Source organism: Micromys minutus (assembly GCF_963924665.1).
Source record: "Micromys minutus genome assembly, chromosome: 9".
Lineage (NCBI taxonomy): Eukaryota > Metazoa > Chordata > Mammalia > Rodentia > Muridae > Micromys > Micromys minutus.
In genome coordinates this window covers 40,156,602-40,179,761 of record NC_137978.1, presented here as the reverse complement: position 1 = coordinate 40,179,761, position 23,160 = coordinate 40,156,602, and positions in this window count along the sequence as shown.

Sequence of the window (23,160 nt, the reverse complement as noted above, 5' to 3'; positions counted from 1 at the left end):
GGTGGCTGACACATCAGACTGAAGTGGGATTGACAGAGGACAGAAGGGGCTCAGTGTCTCTGCCTCGATGATAAAGCAATGCACTGCAGAGACCAGCATAGGCAGCAAGCTTCTTTTTCCAAGGCTTTGACTCTGCCAAAACTCTGTAAGGCAAGACTGGAGAGATGGTTCCGTAATCAAGATCAGTCACCGCTCTTCCAAAGGATCTGGGTTTGGTTCCCAGATTTTACATGGCAGCTCACAGTCATCTTTAATTTCCATTCTAGGGGCTTCGGCACCCTCTTCTGGACACTGAGGGTATCAGGCACGCATGTGATACACATATGCACATGCAGGCAAAACACTCAAACAAGTAAAAATAAGTGACTCTTAGTAACCTAGAAGCCTAACAGTCACCACTCATAACAAGGCTGGAGGCTGTTTACAGGATGCTGACACCGCTGGCAAGCTGACATTCTCACAGAGAAGGGAGAATCATCGCCCGGAGTACCAACAGTAGATTGTGCAGTTATTTTTCCACACCATTGTCTCAGCAAATGGGGTTGTACTGCTTTGAAACAGAGCATAGATATCTTTCCCTCCTATTCTTTTTGCTAATAGAACTGAACCCATGGAAACTGGCTGAGTCAGTGGACTTGGAAATATCTGTGCTGATAAACAAAAATTAATAAAGCCAGACTCTCAAGTAGAAGGGTGCCGACATTGTTGCCTGACAGTGACTATCAGAGAAGCCACATCCGGCACAAAGACCATTTTAGCCCTATTGGAAAGAGTGATGACAAGGACACCCTTGGCAATTATCTGCTCAACATTGCAGTACTGTGACCTTTCCTAGGAACCAAATGGACCAAAGAGAATTCATTCCAAACACCTTCTTTTTATGCCTTTAATAGTTGCCCTTTTAGGTTGACCACACTCTCGTGAATGGCCATTCCACCATCTGTAAAATTTATTCTTTAAAATCCAATGTGTTCAGCAAAACTGACATAATAAGGCAAAAACAAAAGTTAAAATAAAGAAAATAATAACAGTGATAATCTTGAGCCTTAAGAATGACAACTACACTAAATATAAATGGTCTAAATATACCAAGCAAAAGATAAAAAATGGCAGAGAAAAAAATTAAGCAGCCCAACTATGTGGTATCTTCAAGGAACTCATTTTTAAAAACAAACAAACTAAAAAACAAGGAGAGCCAAAGTAAACAAATCAGAAGGATGTCATGTAGATGTCACTCAAAAGAAGACCAAGGACTGTTAGTTAGATCAATGTCAAATGAAATATGCTTAAAGAAAATTGACAAAGACAGAAATCAACACCACATAATGGTATGTGTTTATCAAAAGTTAAAGGTGATTCTACCTTGCTGTGCACCCAATGGAAGAGCTTCAATGCATATGCACCCATATACAAAACATATACAAAAACAATTGTAAAACTTAATCAAGCAAAATTTATTCTAGGAATGACAGACAGGTTCAGTGGTTGAAAACTTATCTATATAATTTTTCTTGTCAACAGGTCAAGGGAATGATACTGGAGCCTTTTTAACAGTTGGTGTTGAAGCAACTATTATCTACATGTCTTCTAACACCTCCCAAAAAGTCCACTTAATAGACCAACTTGAATAGAAGACATTGAACTGTGAGTTCTGAGCCATGCTAAGTGAACACTTCTTAGACATGACATCAAAATCTTGACTCATAAAAAAGGAATGCTAATAAGTTAAACTTTGCCAAAATTATAAAGTTTACTCTAAAAAGAACCACATTCACAGCATAAAGACAAGTTACAGACTGAAAAAGAAAAAAAAAAGAAAAACAAATCTAATAAAGGACTAGTAACCAAAATACATAAAGAATTCTCAAAACTCAACAATGTGCCCGCTCACACTCTTTAGTATAACTACAACACTATATCATAGAGGATCATAGGTGCTAAAGACAAGGAGAAGCTGGAACCCTTGTGCTCAGTTGGAGGGAATGTTAAGTAATACAGATGCTGTGAAAAAACAACACAACATCCCTCAAATAATTAATAAAAGGAGCGTACAACCCATCGATTCCATTCTGGCCCAAAAGAACTGAAGCAGAGTCTCAAAAGATGCTTACCCACCTGTATCTCCAAAAGCATTAAGAGATGATTGCATATCTGCATCCCCAGAAGCATTATTTACAATGGTGAAAGGTAGAATCAGCTCAGACCCAGTGATAGAAAAATGGATAAACAGAGGAGTATTATTCAGACTCAAAAGAGAAGACAATTCTGACCAAAGCTTCCATATCATAAAAGAACCCTGAGGATCTTATAGGTAGTAAATAAGCCAGTCCAAAAAAGTAAATATTCATGATTCTGCTCATATAAAATATCTAGTACAGTCAAATTCTAAGGAAGGAGGAGGAAGGTTATCAGGAGTGAAGTGAGAAAAATGGAGAGTTGTTTAGAGGGCAGAGTTTCAGTTTTGTGAGACTAAAATATTCTGGAAATCGGTATGTGATCATAAACGTGTACAGTGATCTTGAACTAGGTGCTTAATTATTAATAATCTTAATTATTAATAATCGTAATTATTATGATAGGGGTTGAAGAGATGGCCCAATGGGTAAAAGCATTTACCATGCCCAGAACCCACAGAAAAGCTGAATATAGTAGCATCTCTAATCTAGAATCCCAATGTCCCTTTGGAGAGATGGGAGGTGGACACAGGAGACTTCCCAGAAGCTAATGCAGGATCTTACAATGAACAATGAGAGAGGCTGCCTCAAACAAGGCAGAGGTAAAGACCCATGCTTGAGGTTGTCCTCAACTTCCACATATGTAGCCACACAAACACATGCATACCCAGAAATATCATAAACACAAAAAATATTAATGGAAAATTCTGTTGTGTACCTTTTACTATCATTTTTAAAAAATCTCGGCCAGTGAGAAGATAGAAGACTTGAATATGTATTTTACCAAAGGTAATAGAAAAGTAGCAATTAAGCCCATAAACTTCAACATCCCTAACCACTGGGCAGTACAAATTCAAGCTACAGAGATCCCTGGCAGAGCCATGCAGGCCTGTCATTCCAGTTCTGGGGAAGGAGAGCTAGCAGTAGGAAGATCAGGAATCCAAAGGTAGCTTTGGCTACTATCGTGGGAATATGGGCGAGTGGGCAGATGATGTTGAGGATGTTACCATGCACAACGTCACCTTTCTGGCAGACGAGGAGGCATCTTCCAACCACCATAAATAGTTGTCACTTGTGTATATGTGCTGGTGCAAGCCCAAGTGCATGCTGATAGGCAGAGAGGCTGTAGCTGAGACATAAACAGACTTGATTCTCTGTGGATGGGCAGGGCCGAAGTAATCTTCATAACATCTGGCAGCGCATACTCCTAAGACCATGACCCTATACTGCCTATGTCCCTAACTGAAGGAACTGCTAAATTTCTACTCCAGGTTATTTAAAACGTGTGTGTGTGTGTGTGCGCGCGCGCCCGCACGTGAACACATCTCTTTTTTTTCCTGCCAAGCTCACAGGGTTCCGGACTCCTTGCCGCAGGTGAGGAACATCAGCTCAGAATAGACTCACCTCATCCTGTGAGTTTTAATGGGCTATTTTCATCTGTGTTCAGTTGAAAATATTTTCTTATTTGCATCGTGATTTCCTGTCTGACCTGAGGGTTGTTTAGTCATGTATTTCTTTGCATCTCCTCAGACCCACAGCCTGCTCCTTGCAAATGTGTTTTACCTGCTGCTGCATCCTTAGAGCCCACTGGTGGCAGATGCTCGCCTAGCAAGGGTGACTTGAGTGCGAGCCGCAAGTTGACCCTGCTCTTGGCCACAACAAGCAAGACAAAATTCTTCATGTGTACATCTTACCAAGCCAAGAGTTAAACCACACGCCCCTCTCCTTTTTTTTAACGAGCAGAAGCACATGCTCCAGTTTCAAAGGTTGCCTGAAGGGTGGACCTAGAGTTTGGGAAGGTCAGGACAGGTGTCTGGGCTTTGTCCTTCTGCTCTTAGACAAAATGAGGAGTGACTTTGGAGGCTCCCAGGGAACAGGAAGAAAAACTTCTCATGAAGAGGAGCTGCAGCGGGCTCTAGATAAACTGCCCCTGCACTGGCTACAGTCAAAGAGGCACCTGGGGTGCTAGGGATGAGAAGGGTTGGAGAGTCCGGACTGCATACTACCAAGGCAGAGTGGGGAAGGGCTTGTCACATGTCTGAAATCCAGAATGGTCTGGCTAAGCATCACCTGGGCTCTGCCCACTGAGGGAATCAGTAGATGGACCAAGGATATAAGGCAAGGGAAAAATGTGTCGAAAACTGATGTAACCTGTTTTCCAAGCCTTTCAGCTTGACTTTAGGAACAAGGTCATAGAAACAGAAATGAACTGTCATCTTCTCTGCGCTCCACCCTTTATCAACCCTGTAGCAACTTGACCTGGAGCCTCTACATACCCTATCCTCCTTAGACAACCCACTCCCACCTCTGCAACCCTCCAGAGGCTCCCAGTGAGTACTGGGTGCACTCAGGCCATTGGCCTCTGATGCCTGTCCTTACTGAGGGATTTTACTTTTACCAGAAACTCCAGACACAAAGTATCTTATCAGGCCAAGGAGCTCTCCACAGTGCCAGAATGCAGAGACCTGGTATTGCATAAAACAAGGGTACTAGCTCCTCTCCAAGGCCAGGACTAGAGAGAGACACATGGATACAAGCTGTGTAAAGAGTTCCAAGTGTCATCCAGTTGTCAACCTCATCCTTAGTATCTCTGTAGTCCCATTCTTGTCCGTCACTGTGGAAAAGTGTACACATGGGCAGTTCCCAGAATGCTCAGCCTCTGCCCATGCATAGACATGCCTATGCCTCGGACAGCTGCTTGGCCCCACCACAGGTGCCTATTAGATCAGGAGGAAGAAAATACTAGAATGCTCTGCTAGGACCTGGGAAATGAGCACTGCTGAAGGGAACTAAGGTGTACACCAAACCCAAGTCTATCTATCTCCAGGCTCTAATTTAGGTGTGAAGAAGAGGGGAGAGTGGCACATAGTAGGTGACAGAGAAGAAGAAAGGAATCATGGGAAGACCCTGATTCTCAGCCCTTGGACCCCTGGAGGTAGCTTTATGTTGTCTAGGATTCCTTCTTCCTGTGTGCTTCAGCCAGCAAAACAGAGACATTTACTTTCTCCCCAGTTACAGCCTCCTGCCCTCTGCCCTCAACTGAAGTTGGGCTGGGATCTATACCTCTAGAGAAATCCCCCCCCCCAGCATGGATTCCCAGCCCTTCCCACATCCACATCCTATAAATGATGTTACTGTCTTCTTTCTTAGGTGAGTTTTTCTAGGAAGGCTGTTAGGATGCTGGGTAAGCTGTTTTTTTGGGGGGGGGGGGTTGGTTTTTTTTTTTTTTTTTTTTTTTTTTTTTTTTTTTTTTGCTGGCTCAAATCCTGAAGGTTCTGAATCCTGGGGGGAACCTCAGCTCAAGTTGCCTGGGGCTGGGTTAGCATGCCTCTGGGTCTGATGATCTCCACTTCAGTCTGTTAGGATTCCAATCACGGTGCAGCAAGTCTCGACTCCTTGACTGAATTAGCCACTTAAACAGGTGCCTGTCTGCCAGGTGGCATGCTGCTGGAATTCCAAAAGGCCCCTGACTTATTCTAAGGGAGTTTCCAAGCCAGATACCAGACCTCACTAACCACACACTTGGATCAAAGCCTGAGAGTATCTCTACCTAGGATGTGAAATAACAGGGAGCAGGGCAGTCAGGGGAGGGAGGGAAGAGCAGGACATCCTCACTTCATCCCCTCCCCCACATCCCAGGCCACCCACCCTGTGAAGAGCCACAGAAATTGGGGTATGTGTGGTACCCAAGTGTTTCTGTTCACCATCAGGAACTGACAAATCACTCCAAACTTAGAAATCGTATCTACCCATCTCTTGAGAGTTGTCTGGGCAGAGAATGACAGACTTGGCTGGGTGCCTCTTCTGCTCCATGTAGAAGCATCTGGGTCCACAGCTGGGCCAGGCTGGGAGATTCCACGTTGTTTCTTCACATGTCCCATGCTTTGAAGAGTGGCAGAGGGTTGAAGTTCTTTCTCCATTTTTGTGAGGTTCCCATGGTCTTTCCGTGCGGTCACCGTAGGACATAGGGTGGTAGTCTGGTTTCTCACCTGTCATCTCAGGGTCACAAAAGGAGAAGCTTCCAGACTTTCCTAAGGCTCAGCCTAGACCTGGCATTGCAACAGTTCTCTGCTCTTCTTTTTAAACAGAGTCATAAGCTAGCCCAGACTTCCTAAGAGCAGGGGGACCAGGATTTGTAAGACACATCTTTGGAGCCACTCTACCAAAGAGGAAGAATCCTTTGATATGGCCTTAGGTTCCACTGGTGATTCAAACACACACACACACACACACACACACACAAGTGCTAGGATATGGCCAGTCAGGCAGATATAAAACCCTACTTACTGTGGCCTTGAAATGTCCATTGTGCAAGTCAAACATGATAGTACACACCTGTAATCCCAGAATTTTGGAAACTAAAGGAGGAGGATGGTGAGTTTGAGGCTAACTTTCTTTAACAGCTGAGAAGAAAAAGGAAGAGGAGAAGGAAGACAGAGAGGAGGTAGAAGGAAGAGGTAAAAGAAAAGGAAATATATGGAGGAAGGGGAAGAAAGGAAAGAGAAGGCAGGAAGGAATTGATTTCCACTTCACAAGTTCAGAGTGGTGTGACAATTCCCACAATGGTGACACCCAGGCAGGTACAGGTTCAGGTCAGGATCCTCAATGTTTTATTGTAACAATGTGTCACCTGCTCTATTAACTGTCAAAACATACTAATACCGGAGGAAAACTCCACTTGACAAGTTCTTTCCCAAGAACATTGTCTGGAGCCCTCTACTACCCTTTCCTGCATCACAAACATTCTCAGAGAAATGACGTCTGGGACAAGACCCCTGACTTGTTTTGTGACCCCGATCTGCCAAGTAAGAAGCCAGCCATCTTCTTGTAGCTACCCCTGGGAAAACCCAGTCTGCTCCCTCAGAATTGGGATGGAGCCCGAACTGTGGCTACAGGCCACTCCTCCCTTCTCCATATCTTCTCTCTGAGTCTTAATTTTCTACCCTTTTGCACTCTCTGATCAGGTTTCCATAAGCCTTCCTTAGAAAGAGATGGAGAGGGGAAAAAGGGCAATTCTGCAGACTGACTGAAACTTGGTGTCCCTGTAACAATGGCCCAGAATTTGACACAGCTGCAGAAAGAGTTAGTGAGGTCATCTAGAGCTGACCCACTGGGCACCAGCACTGAGTACCTACTGTTTACCTAACTGGTTCAAGGCTTTGAGGTCCCATCTGTGAACAAAGCAAGTTCTCTCCAGGACAGAGGGCTGGAGAGTTCTGCCTAGCAAGAAACAAGGTGGTTTCAACGAGAAAACAGAAGGTGACGATGGTCAGGGGAGAGAGGGGATCTGAAAGAAATATGGTTTGCAGAAGGAACGTGTGAATTGAAACTTGAAAGACAGGAAGGAAGCCTCTGAGGTGGTTCCCGGATTAAATACAGGATTAAATACAGTCTACATGATGGGAAAGATGGTGGAAAGAAAATCCTGCCGTGCTAGGAACAGTTCTCAAAGGATCAACTCAGGACGGTCAGTGATCTGAAAGGTTGGTTTAATCAAGATCATTGTATTTGTTTGTAGAAAAACAATTTTTTTCCTCTTTAACATTTTTCTTGGACAAAAACATTGGTATCCATTCGCAGTGTGCACCGTAAGACATGGGTGTGTAAACACCGTGAAACAATTAGATTGTGCTTGGTTCTCATCTTGTGGACCTGCAGATTACTTCCAGCTGTTTTCAAGGGTGCGAGCGGTATCTTACCATCTCCCCTCACTGTTTCTGTACAGCCTGTCTCCAGAACTTGCCCCTTCTGTCCAATCAAAGCTCAATCCCCAAGTGAGCTCGTGCAATGTTGAATTTCTGTGACTGACTCATTTCACGTTCTCCAACTCCATGTTACTAAAAAAAAAAAAAAAGCATATCCCATCCCATCGTGATATTTATGTGCATATGACTGGTAGCCATTTAAATATTATTAGTAGTATTGGGATTTTCAATTGGTTGCTGGTTGGGATATGTGTCCAGCCTTGCTGCAGATGTTTTAACTGGATTGCTTGCTTGCTATTCATTGGTCAAAATTCCTTCTACACTGAATTTCAACCCCTCATTGATGTGTGCTTTGCACATCCCTTCTTCCACCCCTTAGATTGTTTTCTTCCAACAGCTGATTGTTTCCTTTGCTGGGGGCAAGCTCTTTAGTTTGGTGTGTGGTCCCTGTATCTACTTCCACTTTAGCTGTGTTTTTAAGGTCAAATGCAAAGGATTTTTGCCTAGAAAGGGGCAGGTAAGCTTTCCCATCATCTACTAGTAGCTTATAGTCTTTAAACCACTTTAAACTAAATTTTGTGTGTGGCAAAAGATAAGATCCTTCTTCAGTCTTTGACTGTGGGGATGGGGTTTCTCCCAGCACTGTTTACAGAAGAGACGGAGCCTTCCCAGCTGTGCATACGTGACTGGATCCGTTTCTGAGCGCACAGTTCTGTCTGTTGGTCTGCCTGGCAACTTTCATGCCACTGCCAAGCTGTTTCATTCCTGTAATTTTGCAGCATAGTTGGGAATCAGGACATGTCACACCTGCAGTTTTGTTCATTCATTATCTGCATCATTCAGTCTTTGGGGATGCCATGCACACAAAGTTTGGAATTGTGTGTGAAATGTTTTTATTCTTTGAAAAGTATCATTGAAGGTTTTAAGAAGGACTGCATTGATTCTATACATTGCTTGACCTATAGCATTCTAAGGCTGTAATTCTCCATCTGGAGAGAAAGCTAAACACATAAAGTGTGTAGTGAATGCAGAAGAACCAGAGTTCAGATCTTCAGCATCCACTTACTCAGCATCCTCAGAGAAAGATGGCCACTGAGAATAGCCATATCAGAGAGCTCTGAGATTGATTGAGAGAGCCTGCCTCAGTGGGCAAAGTGGATGAGTGATCAAGGATGATTTCCTGCATCAACCCTAGACATCCATGTGCACTGTAAATGCAAATATACATACACACACACATACATGTGTGCACATACACTCATTCTCTCTCAGGCACACACACATTCATTCTCTATCAGACATACACACACGCACACACACACACACACACACTCATTCTTTCTCACACACACATACACACACCCTGGAAAAACTAATATGCAAATATTGATGATCTTTCTGCTTGTGTCTCTTTAATTTCTTTCATCAATGATTTGGAGTTACAGTGCATAGGTTTTTCTCTTAGTTTAATTTACTCGTAAGTATTTTGCTTGCTTTGTAGCTGTTGGGATTGCTTTTCTGACTTTTTTTTAAGGTCCTTTTCTGACTCCTGTCTCTTTGCTGGTATTGTTCTGTTCCTGAGTTGTCTGTGTTTGTTCATAGCTCACTGAGATCCTCAAGGTCACCTTAGTTTCTTTCCCTGGTGCCGTGATAAAACGCCCTGACCAAAAACAGCATAAGGGAAGGAAGGTTTGTCTGGGCTCATAGTTTAAGGACAGCCTGTCAGGCAAGGGAGCCGAACAGCAGGGGCTTGAGACTGCTGGGGACATTACAGCCCCAATCAAGAAGTAAGAACCATAAATGCTTGTGCTAAGCTTACTGCATTTTCTGCAGCATCCAGGACCCCAGTCTAAGAAATGGCTCCGCCCACAGTGGGCAGCTCTTCCTACCTCAGTTAACACAACCAAGATAACCTCCCATAGGCAGCCCCAGAGGCCCATCTCCCAGATGATTCTAGATCTTGTCACATTGGCGATAACCATCATAAAGGTGATTGTTTGATTATTTTCAGGTTATTTCTTTAGGATCCACTACTAGAGTTCATTTTGTTTCTTTGTTGGTACCATAAATCCCTGGTTGTTCATGATCCTGTGGCCATGTATTCCTGTCTTCCCGTTAGAAGCTGACAGCCCTTCTAGCTTTTATATTCTGCCTGTGGGGGAAAAGATCCTTCACCTATCAGCCGGCCTAAAGAATCTGGGTAAGCCATCTGGCAAGGCTTATAGCTGGTGATCTACAAGTCAGAGTCCTAGAGCCTGCATCCAGAGAGACTTGCCTAGATAGAGCCCAGGTTCTCAGAGATGAACTTCAAGGCCTGGATGCAGGACCCATGTGGGAGAAGTGGTTGATTAAGCATAAGAAGCCATCCTTGCTGCTTGGGTTATAGGAGTAGACATTGATTCTGTCCACTAAGGATAGCCTAGGGCTGAGGCAGACCTTGAATATAGTCTGTGGAGATTGAACTAGACCAGCACTGAATAAGTATGACATCTAGGTCCACAGGACTAGCCAGAAATCTGAATCTATCGGGACTGTCTGGAGGATGGACATACCAGTGTTGATCTAGTGCTGAAATGGAGCCTGAGCCCACAAGGACTGGGTCTGAAACCTGAGTCTATGGCAACTTGTCTATGAAACAGGCCTGGACAGTGGCTCCAGTAGAACATGTGCCAATGTGAACCCAGCCCTGTACCTGCCTCTGTGGGTATTGGCCTTTAGACTGAGTTTTCTCCATGTGTTCTGGGGCCCAGGGCTACAAGAGCCAATGTAGCACTGAGACAAGTCTGCAGCTCACATGGATCTTCCAGGCAGCAGTGTCTACAGAGCACACTGGTCACTGTGTCTGCTAGAACGTGGAGAACCCAGTAGACAGCCTTTTGACCGGGCTGGAGCCTGGGCCACACACAGGAGCAAACTTAGACTAGGTATCCAAGCACCTACCTGGCATTTTGTGAATGAAGTTGAAGCAAACAGAATGAACTAAGCGATCACAGCAGCCAGAAAATATTAATGTATTGTTCTGCCAAACTTTTGTTCCAGTTATACATAGAGGTGGTCGATTAGAAGGAATATAGAATGAACTGCATGGTGTAGATTGTGCTTAGAACGGGAAACAGAGCCCAATCTGTGGGAAACGGGAGGCAAACAGGAGGATGTCACTGGAGCAGGCAATCTAAAAGAATCATGAAGCTAAGGATGCTGGGAGAAAAAAAGGCCAGGAAGAGGGACTGAGCGACAGCAGGAAGTGCCCATTCCTAATGCCCTGGCAGCCAGGAAGAGAAGACTTACTGCCTCTGAGGATCCAGGGAGGAGCAAGGTAAGGGTACAGTCGGATCCCTGTGGACATTCGTGAACTGGCAAGTGAGTCAAAGCTGACTCTTGAGGTTAAGAGCTGAGCAGAGAGAACAGAACTGAAACTGCAGGGATTCCAGCAAGGTGTTTTGCCAAGTGAGGGAGCAAAGGAAATGAGGTAGACTCCGGAAGGGTCCCAGGGTCTCCTTAGGAGAAGGAACTGCCCCCCCACTCACACACAGCTGACTCTGTCCTGTCAGGTCCTGATGCCATTCCAAGGGAATGGGAGGAACTGAAATTTCTTTTTGTCTTTTTCCCCTGTCCTCAGCATGAAACCCAGGACCCTATGTATGTCAATCAAGCGCTCCACTACGTAGCTATTATTCAGGAAAATGAGGCGAAGTGTCAGAATGACACTTTCCCACTAATCTCGTGGTCTTCTTCCCAAGGACACATGGTGGGTATGTTTTATAAAGAAATGGGAGGAAAGATGATGGGAGTGAGGATATTTCCCTTTACTAAGAGTCACTTTGCATCATCGGACAGGTCCTCCCAACTGGCCACATCTCTGAGACTCAGAAGCCCCATCTGTAGAAACAGGGATAATAATCCCAGGGTGCAGATTGGGGTGGAGAACAAAAGAGATAACAGGTAAGACGTGGCACACAGTGTTGGGTACAAAGAAAGAGACATTTGCGTGTCTCTTCCATCTCTGCCTTCTCCACACCCTCTATTCCTTCCTAGCCTCCTCACCATCACCCAAGACTGCCGGCTCCCTTGAGAATGCCATAATTTTGTTCCCTTGGTCATCTCTGGTTGGACAGTGTTGTATAACACTTTCTTGAGAGATACAACCTTCCATTTTGGAAGCTTAAGGTCTGGGCCAAAGCGGGCATCAAGATGGCTCATTGCCCATCCATCTGCCTATCTATCCATCACTATCTACCCATTTACCTGCCTATCTCCTTATCCATCCATTCCTGCATTTATTTATGCAGTTGTCTGAGCATCTGTCTATCCACATATGCACCACACAACCACTGTCTTTCCATGCATCTTCTCATCCATCTATCCATCAATTATTCATCTATCGTCTATCAAACCTTGAACTAGATTAAGAGCTGGTTGTCAAATCCCCAATGTGGGCACTAGAAACTGAACCTGGATCCTCTACAAAGATCAACAAGTGTTCTTAATCACTACGCCCTCGCTTCAGCCCAAGATAGTATTTCTTTAACAGTAACTCACAACACCATTTTGCATAATAAGATGCTAAAAATGTACAGTGAATGCATTCATAAAAAAGCACAGAATGTGGATGGATGGATGGAAGCATGGATGAATATATGGAAGAATAGATGGAGGGATAAGTAGGTGAACAGGCAGATGGATGGATAGATGGATGGATGGATGGATGGGTGGATGGATAGATGGATGGATGGATGAGTGGGTGGATGGATGGATGGATGGATGGGTGGATGGATGGATGGATGGGTGGATGGGTGGGTGGGTGGATAGATGGATGGGTGGATGGATGGATGGATGGATGGATGGATGGATGGATGAATGGATGGATGGGTGGATGGATGGATGGATGGATGGATGGGTGGATGGGTGGATGGGTGGATGGATGGATGGATGGATGGGTGGGTGGATGGATGGATGGGTGGATGAATGGATGGATGGGTGGATGGATGGATGGATGGATGGATGGGTGGATGGGTGGATGGGTGGATGGATGGATGGATGGATGGGTGGGTGGATAGATGGATGGATGGATGGATGGATGGATGGATGAGCAGTGGGCCTTCTTAGTGCTCACTTCAGCCCAGACCTTAGACTGTCTTCCTCCCTGAGGCTGCACACAACCTGGGCCATTACTCAAGTGAAAAGTGACAGACTACAGTTCACCTGGGCTGGGAGGGAAACCTCGGGATCTCAGAATGACAATCTGGAGATCCTTTGGGGCCAGAGAAGCCACCCAGAAGGAGCAAACCTGCAAGAAGCTTCCGTGAGAGAAAATGATTTCATTATCAGAGTGTCACCAAACAAATTGTGTGCCTCATTTTTGGGTACTTAATGCTTATGGTAATTAACATTACAGAGATTTTTCTTCTCTCTTCTGTTTATGTTTAGTTTAGCCATTCACAATAGAGCTAAAATTATTTCAACTAATTTTAGGTGCTCCCTCGCTATGGCCCCTCCATGGCTTCTCCATTGCTGCTCCCTAAATGCAATCTTTAACTTCAGAGACAGCCAAACGCAGGACAAATTGGAATCAATGCTGCCTTTGTCTTCGCTAATAAGCGGCTGCCACGCAGAGAAATGCGGAACCACTAATTGGCTGCTCTCAATGGGGAAGAGACAGTAGTGGGGAGGGTGCTGGGGATTAATTATAGGTTTGCCTTCTGCTGGCCCTGGCTTCTGCTGGCCCTGGCTTCTGCTGCTCCTGGCTTGTGCATCTAAGCTGGGCCTCCCCACCCACCTTCAGAAACAAGGTATCACTCTCTCATGCCAAGTGCTCTCCTGGGTTTAGAAACACATCCTGCACACACAAAGTTCAAAAGAAGGGGGAGGGGACCTCGGACACCCACAGTGTGTGGAGGAAGAGGAAGAGGGTTCAGGGGTTATGCTCTAGGATGGGGATACTGTGCCAACATGCTCATGAGGGAAGTCCATGGATCATGAGGAGACTGGGGTTCTGATTGGGACATGTTTGAAGTAGGTTAGCCCAGCTCCTAAAAGGAGGTGCACACCCACTAAAGCAAGCTAAACAGGAAGACTCCTCTGGGCCTGCATGGGACTCAAACGTCACTTGATCCCAGACTCATATTCTGAGATCTGCTGGAATAAGGCAACAGACCAAGCTCAACATCCAAAGACAAGTAGTCCACATCCCTGCCTGCCTCCCCTTGACCTTCGCAGTAGGGAAAAAGGAGCCCGGAGCAGTCTGATGACCCAATGGAGGTAGCACAGTTTATGCAGCGGAGGGCAGGGATTTTTGACTTAGGTCTATTTGGTGGCGAAATCCATGGCTTGAGTCTGTACTCCACACTGCCTAGCAGCCATATCTCATGTGGAAGCAGAAAATGACATCAACAACGGGTCTCTTTCTAGAACTCTGTCTTAACACTTCCATCTTAAACACTTCCTCAGTCTCACCTGTGCCCTGACCTTGGGGCTCAGGTGAGCAAAACAGAACAACCAAACATTAACGCTTGCAGCCAATGTCCTTTGGTAAGGATGATTTCTATATTTTGCAACGGTAATGCTCTTGGGAATGGCCTCTTTCCTTAGCACTTCTGAGTACGCACATCTATGTAGCACTGATTGATTCTTACAATTGTGCTATTAAAACCTAACTAGGCCGGTGTGAGTCACACATTCAAAAGGAGAGATGGTTCCAGCATGTGAATGTGTTCTTTTTTTTTTTTCAAGTTTCCTTTTGTGCTCAACTCAGAAATATTCAGAATTCAAGTAATGAGGTATTCATGGTGAGTGTCCCTCCTTGATGCCTGGGGTAAAAATAACATAAAATGCTAGCCCTCTCTCTGCTTCCCAGGTACGCGCAGGCTGCCTCTTCCCGTACGCTTACCTCTAAAATTTGAATACGGGTAAAATTTAGAGAAATTACCTCAATTCCTCGGTACATTTGTGGATCGATTAAGACAGGGGGGCCTGGCTTCTTGAGTCGTCTCCGGTTTGTGGGAACTGCAGCCCACATCTGCCTGACAAACAATGGCCAGCTGTCACGTTCAGAAAGAGGCTCAGCAGGGCTTGCTCACCTCAGCAGCCAGTGCCACCCGCTGGGCCTTCCTGCCAGGCGGCCTTACCAACCCGCAGGGACCAGGCCTCCTGTGAGGCATTAATGGTTCTGAAAAGCCTTGGGAGCCAAGCATATCTGCCTGGGCATCCCTGCTAGCGTCTCCTCCCAGTGAGCGGCAGCCATATCTTCAGTTTTGTCTGTCCTTCAAAAGCCTCCAGACGGTCTAGGTCCCTTGGGAGGGAGGCTTGGAGAGCAGTCACTCTGCCTGACACCTCCTCTCCTTCCTGTCCTTGTCCCTAGGTACTGCCCTGAGGAGCTGACCTAAGCACGAGGCCTCAGAGCATCCCTGTCTCCACTAGTTCTGTTGAATGTGACCCAGGAGTCTCTCCAGCTGTGTGTCCCTCCATGAGAAGGTTTTTGTCCAGGTGGCCCTCTGATCATCAGGGACTGGGAAACACCCCTTCCTCATTTGAGTTGATAACGGCTTAGCTGTCTCCAGTTCCAGGACACTGCGTGCTGCGTGGGTCCTACCTGCATTGCATGTACCTTTACAAGCCAGGCTCACCTACATGACAACGCCCATCTGTTTCCTGCCAAGAGTCCATAGGATGTATCCTTCCTTTCATCTAATTTCTCCAAGACTTACAGGATAGGGAAGGTCCAAAGACCTGGGAGTTTTTAAAATGCCACCTCCTCCAAGAAGCCCTTCAAGATTGCACTAACATCATCTCTGTTCTTCTTAATTCTTCTCTCTCTCTCTCTCTCTCTATCTATCTATCTATCTATCTATCTATCTATCTGTCTATCTATCTTCCCCATCTCCCCTTCCCACTCCCCCCTCACATTGTGGGGCTATCTGTCCACACCCCTTCGGAGACACTCTAGTACTCTAGTATGGCAGAGACAGAACTACTGTAGCTTTCTCTGACCCTGGCTCCCACACCTCCACTTGCTCCCTCTCTTCCATCATAGCATGCTTAATTCCACCCCAGAATGCAGAGGTCCCACTCCCTGGCCAGGCTCCATGGCCGCAGCTACGGACTAGGAGGGGTAGGGAGAGGAGTGTCCTGTTCCTTGTTTTCCTAAATTCATCTCTCTGAAGAGCAACCAGGGCATCAAGGACAAATTCTGAACTGACCTACAGCCCTGGGGGTCTCTGTGGAGGAGACTTGAACTGGCCCTGTTCTCATGCGCTAGCTAGAGTTCTACCCTAGACAAGGAGGCTCCAGAGCCAATAGCTTAGGGATCCATGACCAGACAATGAGATGGCTTTGTACATCCGAACACAGCAGGAGCTCATGGGATGGGCCCACATAGGAAGGCGGGGACAGTCAAACAGGCCAAGTTCCAGGTCCTGGAGGGAGAACACTGGGGAGAGAGATAAAGACAGAGCTAGAATAAGTCACCTGAAGGCCCTTGAGCAAGGCCCTGTTCTCAGGACCTCAGCCTCCTGCAGAAAGTTAACAGCGTTGAGTAGGCAGCTTTTGAGGGTCCTTGTAGGGAGCCTTCTTGAACGCTAAAGGCAGGTCTGCATGGATGAGGCAAGATCTGATATCCCTACTTCCCATCCCCCACTCAGGCAACCCGATGACCTTGGAGGTGTCTCCAGATTCTGGCTGGAGATGACAGAGAGACCCAGTCTGCTTCGCTTGCACAGAGCACAGGTGTGCCAGATTCCAAGGGAGCGGGCAGTGAAGTTATGCCGGCTTCTCTTGGCTTCACAGAGGACCTGGCTGCTGAATTAGAAAACAGCCAAGGGCCAGGGCTTGCACTTAGATCCCCTGGAGGGCCATATGCAGCTCTTCTCTCTCTGGGGCTATGGGTGCATAGCTTACCTCCTTTTACCAGCCTCCTGTCCTGTGGTGCTAGGATCTGGTCCCCGAGCCACAGGAAGAGCAGGCCATCTCCACAGGGGATGCCCCAGCCAGGTGTGCAGGGCTGTGCTAAGCAGCCTGCCAGCCCGACAGATGGTAGAGCAGAATTGTCATCCATCACCACTGTAAGTGGCCAACTCTCTCCCAGTGTCCCAGACAAATGGCTCTTCTCCTGCCTCCTCCCATCCCCATCCATCCACCACTCCTGCCAGGCAGCCGGGTGGAGCTGGTTACTGAGCCAGCGAACCCCGTGTGAGAGTGTGGGGGAAGGGAGAGCTGAGTACCACGTGGAGGTACATCTGTCATCACAGAGCCAGTAGCTAGTACCATAGGACTATGGTGGGGGGAGATAGCATGTGAGGGTACCAGCCTTACAGAAGTGTGTGTGTGTGTGTGTGTGTGTGTGTGTGTGTGTGTGTGTGTGTGTGCACGCGCACATGTGAATGCTATCTACTCACCCAGAGCACCACACAGGAAGAGATGTGGTCTGGCCTTTCATCCTTGGTCTGTCACGGCTTCCGTTCTTGGGAACAGCCACTCAAGGCTCCTGGGATAGTTTGACATCTCCACTGTGTCCCTTTATCCACACTGTCAGGCACAGGACAGATTACAGCTCTCTCAAGTGTCAGTCAAACAGCAGGTCACATGTCAGCCCTCTTGGCCCTGAGTCAGAACATCATAAGACCACAGGTCTGGTCATCCCATGAGACATGGCTCAGACAAGTATCAGGCAACCGAGAACCCACTTGATGTCAAGAAATTCAAGCCAGTGCACTGGCTGGGTAGCTAGAGGCTCCATGCTGGAACTGTGTCCCAGTGACAAGAGCAGCTCTAAGATCCCTGACGTTGAGTATGGTCTGTGGCACTTATTCTCAGCTCTCCTGCTTCTCAACCCCAGAGCTCCAGTGACTGACTTGACCCCGTCAGAGCCTCCATTCGTCTTCCTCCTGAAAAGTGGAGCTAGCTATACCCATCTCTGCAGGTCCTGTGCCATGCCAGGCCCTCCCAGAGATATGACAAGAGGAGCCTTAGAAGTGTCACAGATAAACCCCAAACACTGCAGGGTAGCTGGACCAGCAAACAGCTGGAAGGAGAGGTCCAGTCCATAGCCCTCCCCCTACCCCATCTCCCCACCCCACCCCACAACCCCACACAGGAGCGGAGAGCAGAGCACAAGGAGCTTGTAGTGGTTGAAATGAAAATGGCGCCCATCGGCTCCTAGGGATAGGAGGCGTGATCTATTAGGAGGAAGCATATTGAGGTCTCAGAAGCTCACCCGAGACCCAGTGGCTCCGTCTTCCCTCCTGCCACCTGAGGATCTAGGTGTCAAACTCTCAGCCCCTCTCCAGAACCATGTCTGCCTATGTGCAACCATGCTTCCTACCATGATGGACTACATCTCTGTAAGCCATCCCTCAATTACATGCTGTCCTTTATAAGAGTAGCTGTGGTCACAGTGTCTCTTCACAGCAATAGAAACCCTAACTAAGACAGGGAGGGGTCAAGTCTGTGATGGCTCCAAAAGGAAGAGTTCATGGATTTTTAAAGACATCACCGGGGCCCACCAGCACTGCCCCCCCCACCATGCACCACCATCTTTCCCTCCCTTCCTCCCTCATCTCCCCTTCCTTCTCCCTCTCTCTAATTCTGGGGACCAAACTCCAGGCTTCATTCATGATATAGGAGAGTGCTCTACTACTGAGCTCAACCTTCGCCCTAAGGCAGTCATTTAATTACAATAAACCTAACATCTTGTTCCTCTCAAATGCCACCAGGGACCCAAGGACAAAATGCTGAGTGTCCTGAACTGGCCATTCTTGTGAGCTGTCAGACACCTACACTGCCTTCTTTCACCTCCGAGGTGCAGACCTTCCCACCTTACATGCTCTCCCCATGTAATCCTGTCCTATGAAATCGCACTCGCTTTCCCTGGCTGGCCCAGGCAGCTGTACCTCTTGTTCCCGCTCCAAGAGATTAACACGATGCCTAAAACACATGGAAAATGAGTGAATTCACTCCTTTATTATTTTAATTATCCTTAAGCTCTTACGAGCCAGGAGAGTTATATGGCCAGTTACCAAAAAAATGACCTTAGTTAAGCTGTATCAATAGAGGTAATGTAGCCAGGGCAACAAAGATGAGAGACGGGCTCTATTCTGTATTGCTCGAGAAGAAAACCAGATGATGGAAACGAGAGAAAGTAGGGTCTAAAAAAAAAAAATTAAAAATAAATAAATAAATAAATCAAAACATGAGTCAAGTCATGAAAGCATTTAAAACTAGAGAGAGGAGCTTCAGAGTCTCTAAAACGTAGAGGGCAGAGAGAGCCTAGCACCTCCCTCTAGGGCCCCTTCACATCTCCAGCATCCTCCCCAGCCCAGGGCGTCCTTGCTGCCCCACTATGTCCCATCCAATGGAGATAACAGAGCTCTTAGCGTGCCCCAGGGAAGGCCTGAAGCAGGAGGTAGAGTCTCCAGGCCCGCACAGACGACTACTGGACCAGGAAATCACCAGGAACCCGCCCCCGCCCCAGGCAGGTCACATGATGTTTGGCAGGTTCAAGCAATGAGTTGGTTCAAGCAATTAGACATCCATAAATAAATCAACCCAGAGTCCGGCTTTACATTTAAAGCTGCTTACTTCAAGGAACAAACAGTAACTTGTGGTCTCCGGGTTGATGCAGCTTCTGATTTTCTCACACCTTTGGGAGCAGGTGAGAAGACCTTGTTCACACAACTCACTCATTCCCAGGGTTCCTAGCTGCACGCGCCAGTAACACATCACAATGAGGTTAGAGGCAGACACTCCTTCCTCTGCCCGGATCTGCTTTCTCTGGATCCAGCCATCCAAGAAGAAGCCTCGCCCAAGCAGACACCTCCAGTGAGGTCTCAGAGAAAGCCAGGCTTCCTCTGTAATTTCCCTCTTGTACTCCCACCACCCCCTCTCCCCCTCCCCGGCTAATTACAGGAAGAATTGTTATGGTAATTATCATTATTCACTTCTGCTCACGGAGTGTGGGGTCTAAATTTAGACCCCTGCGGCTGGGGGCTGTGGATTCACGTGGTGCTGACAAAGAGCCTCTTTAGAAACCCGAGGTTTCAGGGCAGGAGCTGCAGAAGAGTAAATGGGAGGAGAGCTGAGGTCACACCCCATCCCTGCCTGTCTTTTCTGGTCGCTGAGAAGTTTTTGCCTTGCTGTAGAAGGTTTACCTGATGCGCTTTCTCTAAAGAGACAAAATCCATGGGTGTTGAGCTGGATACCCAGACTTGTGGTGATGAGACCAGTATTGGGGAGAGGGTCCCCCTTGGGTCCAACCTCATGGATCAGAAGTTCTGCGCCTTCAGGAAAGTTACTTTGCCTGTGAAGCCTGTGTTATTTGAAGCTGCCTGGAGATCACCACTGTTTCTATGTCCTGACAAAGCTGAAAGAGGAAGGTAGCTGTCTACTCCTTAGGTACACTACAGCCTTCACTGAGTCAAGGGGGGACAAGTCCAAGGAAGGCTACTTAGGGAAGATCACCCTGTCTGTTACCTCCCTGGCTCATCACCTGCTACCCGGATGCCTGGACTCCTCCAGATCACACCTTTCCCTGTCATAGATGGTAGAACAACTCATAGTCTGGGACCCAAATTCTGTTTCTTTTATCTCCTCTTATTTGAGAGGAGTAGAACCAGTATCTCCCAGAGAGAAGCCAGTGCACAGCAGGTGTTAGAAGAAGGAGACCCAGTCAGATGAGAGTGTAAGGAGTGTGAAGGCCAGTCCAGACCAAGACCTGCACCTTAAGACCCCTCTTGTTGGGGTGCCTTTGATAAAGCATCAGAGAAACATAGGACCTCCTGTTCTCCCAGAAAGGAAGTAGTCTTAGACAAAGTTGTAAATCCCACCCTGTCAGCTCCAACCTCCAGTTATGAAGAGCCCATGGGGTTTTCCATCTGTCACCTGAGCCCTCCTGCAAAGAGGATCTGAATCTCAGGGTCAGCCAGGTAAGTGCCGTCCCACTCGGCAGGGCCATGATCTTCAGACAGATGGGGTCTATGGGGAAGCTCAGAGCTCCAAGAGCAAGGACACCTGAGCTCGTGCCCTGCTTAGATACTCCTCAAGTTCAAGACCTCCTTCAGCTCCAACAGCCTTGACTTTAAGGCAGAAGGAGCTGAAAGAGTGTCCAGTGATGGGGCACATGACTAGTGTGCTCCAGGTCCTGGGGACAAGCCCACTCACCCCCACTAACCATAGTGCAAGACAACACATAGCAAACAGAACTATTCCTGCAGACCAGGCTGGAAACACAGAGGAAACCAGACATCTCTCTCTCAGTGCCTCAACCAGCTTAATTGATCATTGAGCTGCTATTATCCTAGGGCACGGAGAGGTGACACTCACTGGCAGATCTGGCTAGGTCTGGCTGTGTGGGAAGGAAAGGGGGAGGAGCTGTACTCTCAGGCTCTTCTCCCACAAAGACCAGTGTCCAGGGACCCATCCTCCATCCTCTTTCTCATCCTGCAGCCCGTGATCAACACACAAGGTCCTCATCACACCCCAAAGCGCTACCTCTGGCCTAGCTCTCTCTCCAAGTTTCCATCAGACATCCAACTTGCATCCAACACCCTCACAGACACCCTATCCAGATCACCTCACCACTGTCTATGCCATCCAGCCGCCTGTAGTCTGAATCCACTGTCCTTGAATCTGCACCTCCTGCAATTTGGCATCTTCTTGAAGTGTGTCCCCACAGTCAGCCAGAGCCCCACCCCCACAGCCAACCCCTTGCCGTCATCTGTCGACAAAGATATGCTCATCTTGAGGACGTTTTGTCCTGAAGCTGCCGGGAGGCCAAAGGAGGCAGGAACTGGAAGGACCGTGCAGGAGAGGTTTGCACCGCACTCACCGAGCCTTCCAAAGCCCCCTCCACATTCAGCCTTCCCAGCATCTGCACCTACTGTCATGTAGGAGGCAGAACAGAAACCCCAGTGTCACCACACCCTGACCTCTGGAAAGAACTCTGAAAATATTAGTAAGTATCCTAAGCTAGGATAGACATCTGGGAGCATAGGGAGGGGACAGCTAATCATAAAAGTCTTTTTGTGAGGGAGTCAGGAAGATCAGTCAGGAGACCAGGGTAGTAGAGTTTGTAGGTGGAGAGAGCTGCAAGCCAAGGAATGCTGGAAGCCTTTAAACAGTCAAGGGCTCCCTTGGAGCCTCAGAGGGAATATACTCTTGACAACACCTTAATTTGGGCTGTTTAAAACTCACTTTGATATGGTGAGAGAACCTTACACACTGCTGGTAAGAATGTAAACTTACACCGTTGCTATGGAAATCAACATGGAGGTTCCTCAACAAATTAAAAATAGGATTACCGTATGGCCCTCCTAGGAGTTTACCCAAAGCACTCCAGGTCAATATAGAGGCACCTGCACACCCAGCCTAGGTGCCTACCAGTGAATGCACAGGTAAGTAAAACATGGTAAGAAACAGGTATGTTAGTGCATGCCTGAAACCCAGGTACCTGGGAGACAGACAGAGGGATGAATCATTGCAAGTCTGAGGTCAGCCTGGTCAACACAGCAAGTTCAGCATAGTCAGGCTACCTAATAAGACCCTGTCTCAAAAGCTAAAGAAATATATTTTAAGAGTTGGTATATATACACAATGGGATTTTATTCATCTGGAAAGAACAGTGAAATCATAGCATTTACAGGAAGACAGGAAATCATATGCTAAGTATGATAAGCCAGACTCCAAAGGACAAATATTCATGCGTGTATTTATATATAAAACCTAGATTTAACATTATTTATAATAGGTGTGTGTGTGTGTGTGTGTGTGTGTGTGTGTGTGTGTGTGTGCGCGTGTTTAAAGACCAAGTTAGAATTCTGAGAAAGAGAAGATAATAAACCCGAGTGTGGCTCAAGCCACTGAGCATGTTGTCATTTACAACAGCAAGAAACTAAAACACGATCTCTCTGCTCACTGGGGAAAACCAAGACAGGACTTTCGGTGACAAGCCACCACTCAACAGTGAGCAAGTAGAAGATTCACACCTCTGGCACTGGATTCCTGGGTGCGACTCTTCCACAGAAGCAACAGGGCCATCGGTGGAAGAATCCCACACGGTGGAGGTGTGATGTGTTGCCCCCGTGTGTGCAGCTCACCCTTCGAGTCTGCGTCGCCCATTGGCCTGGAACTCTGCCGAGTAAGTTGGACTATTGGGTTGACAGGTCACAGGCACGTGCCTGTCTCTACCTCACATCTTGCCCTCTGAGATCACAAGCACATGTTACCACTTCTGGTGCTGCTGCCTGGTTTCTGGAGGTGGAAACTCGGGCCCTCACTCCTTACTCCCACATCCC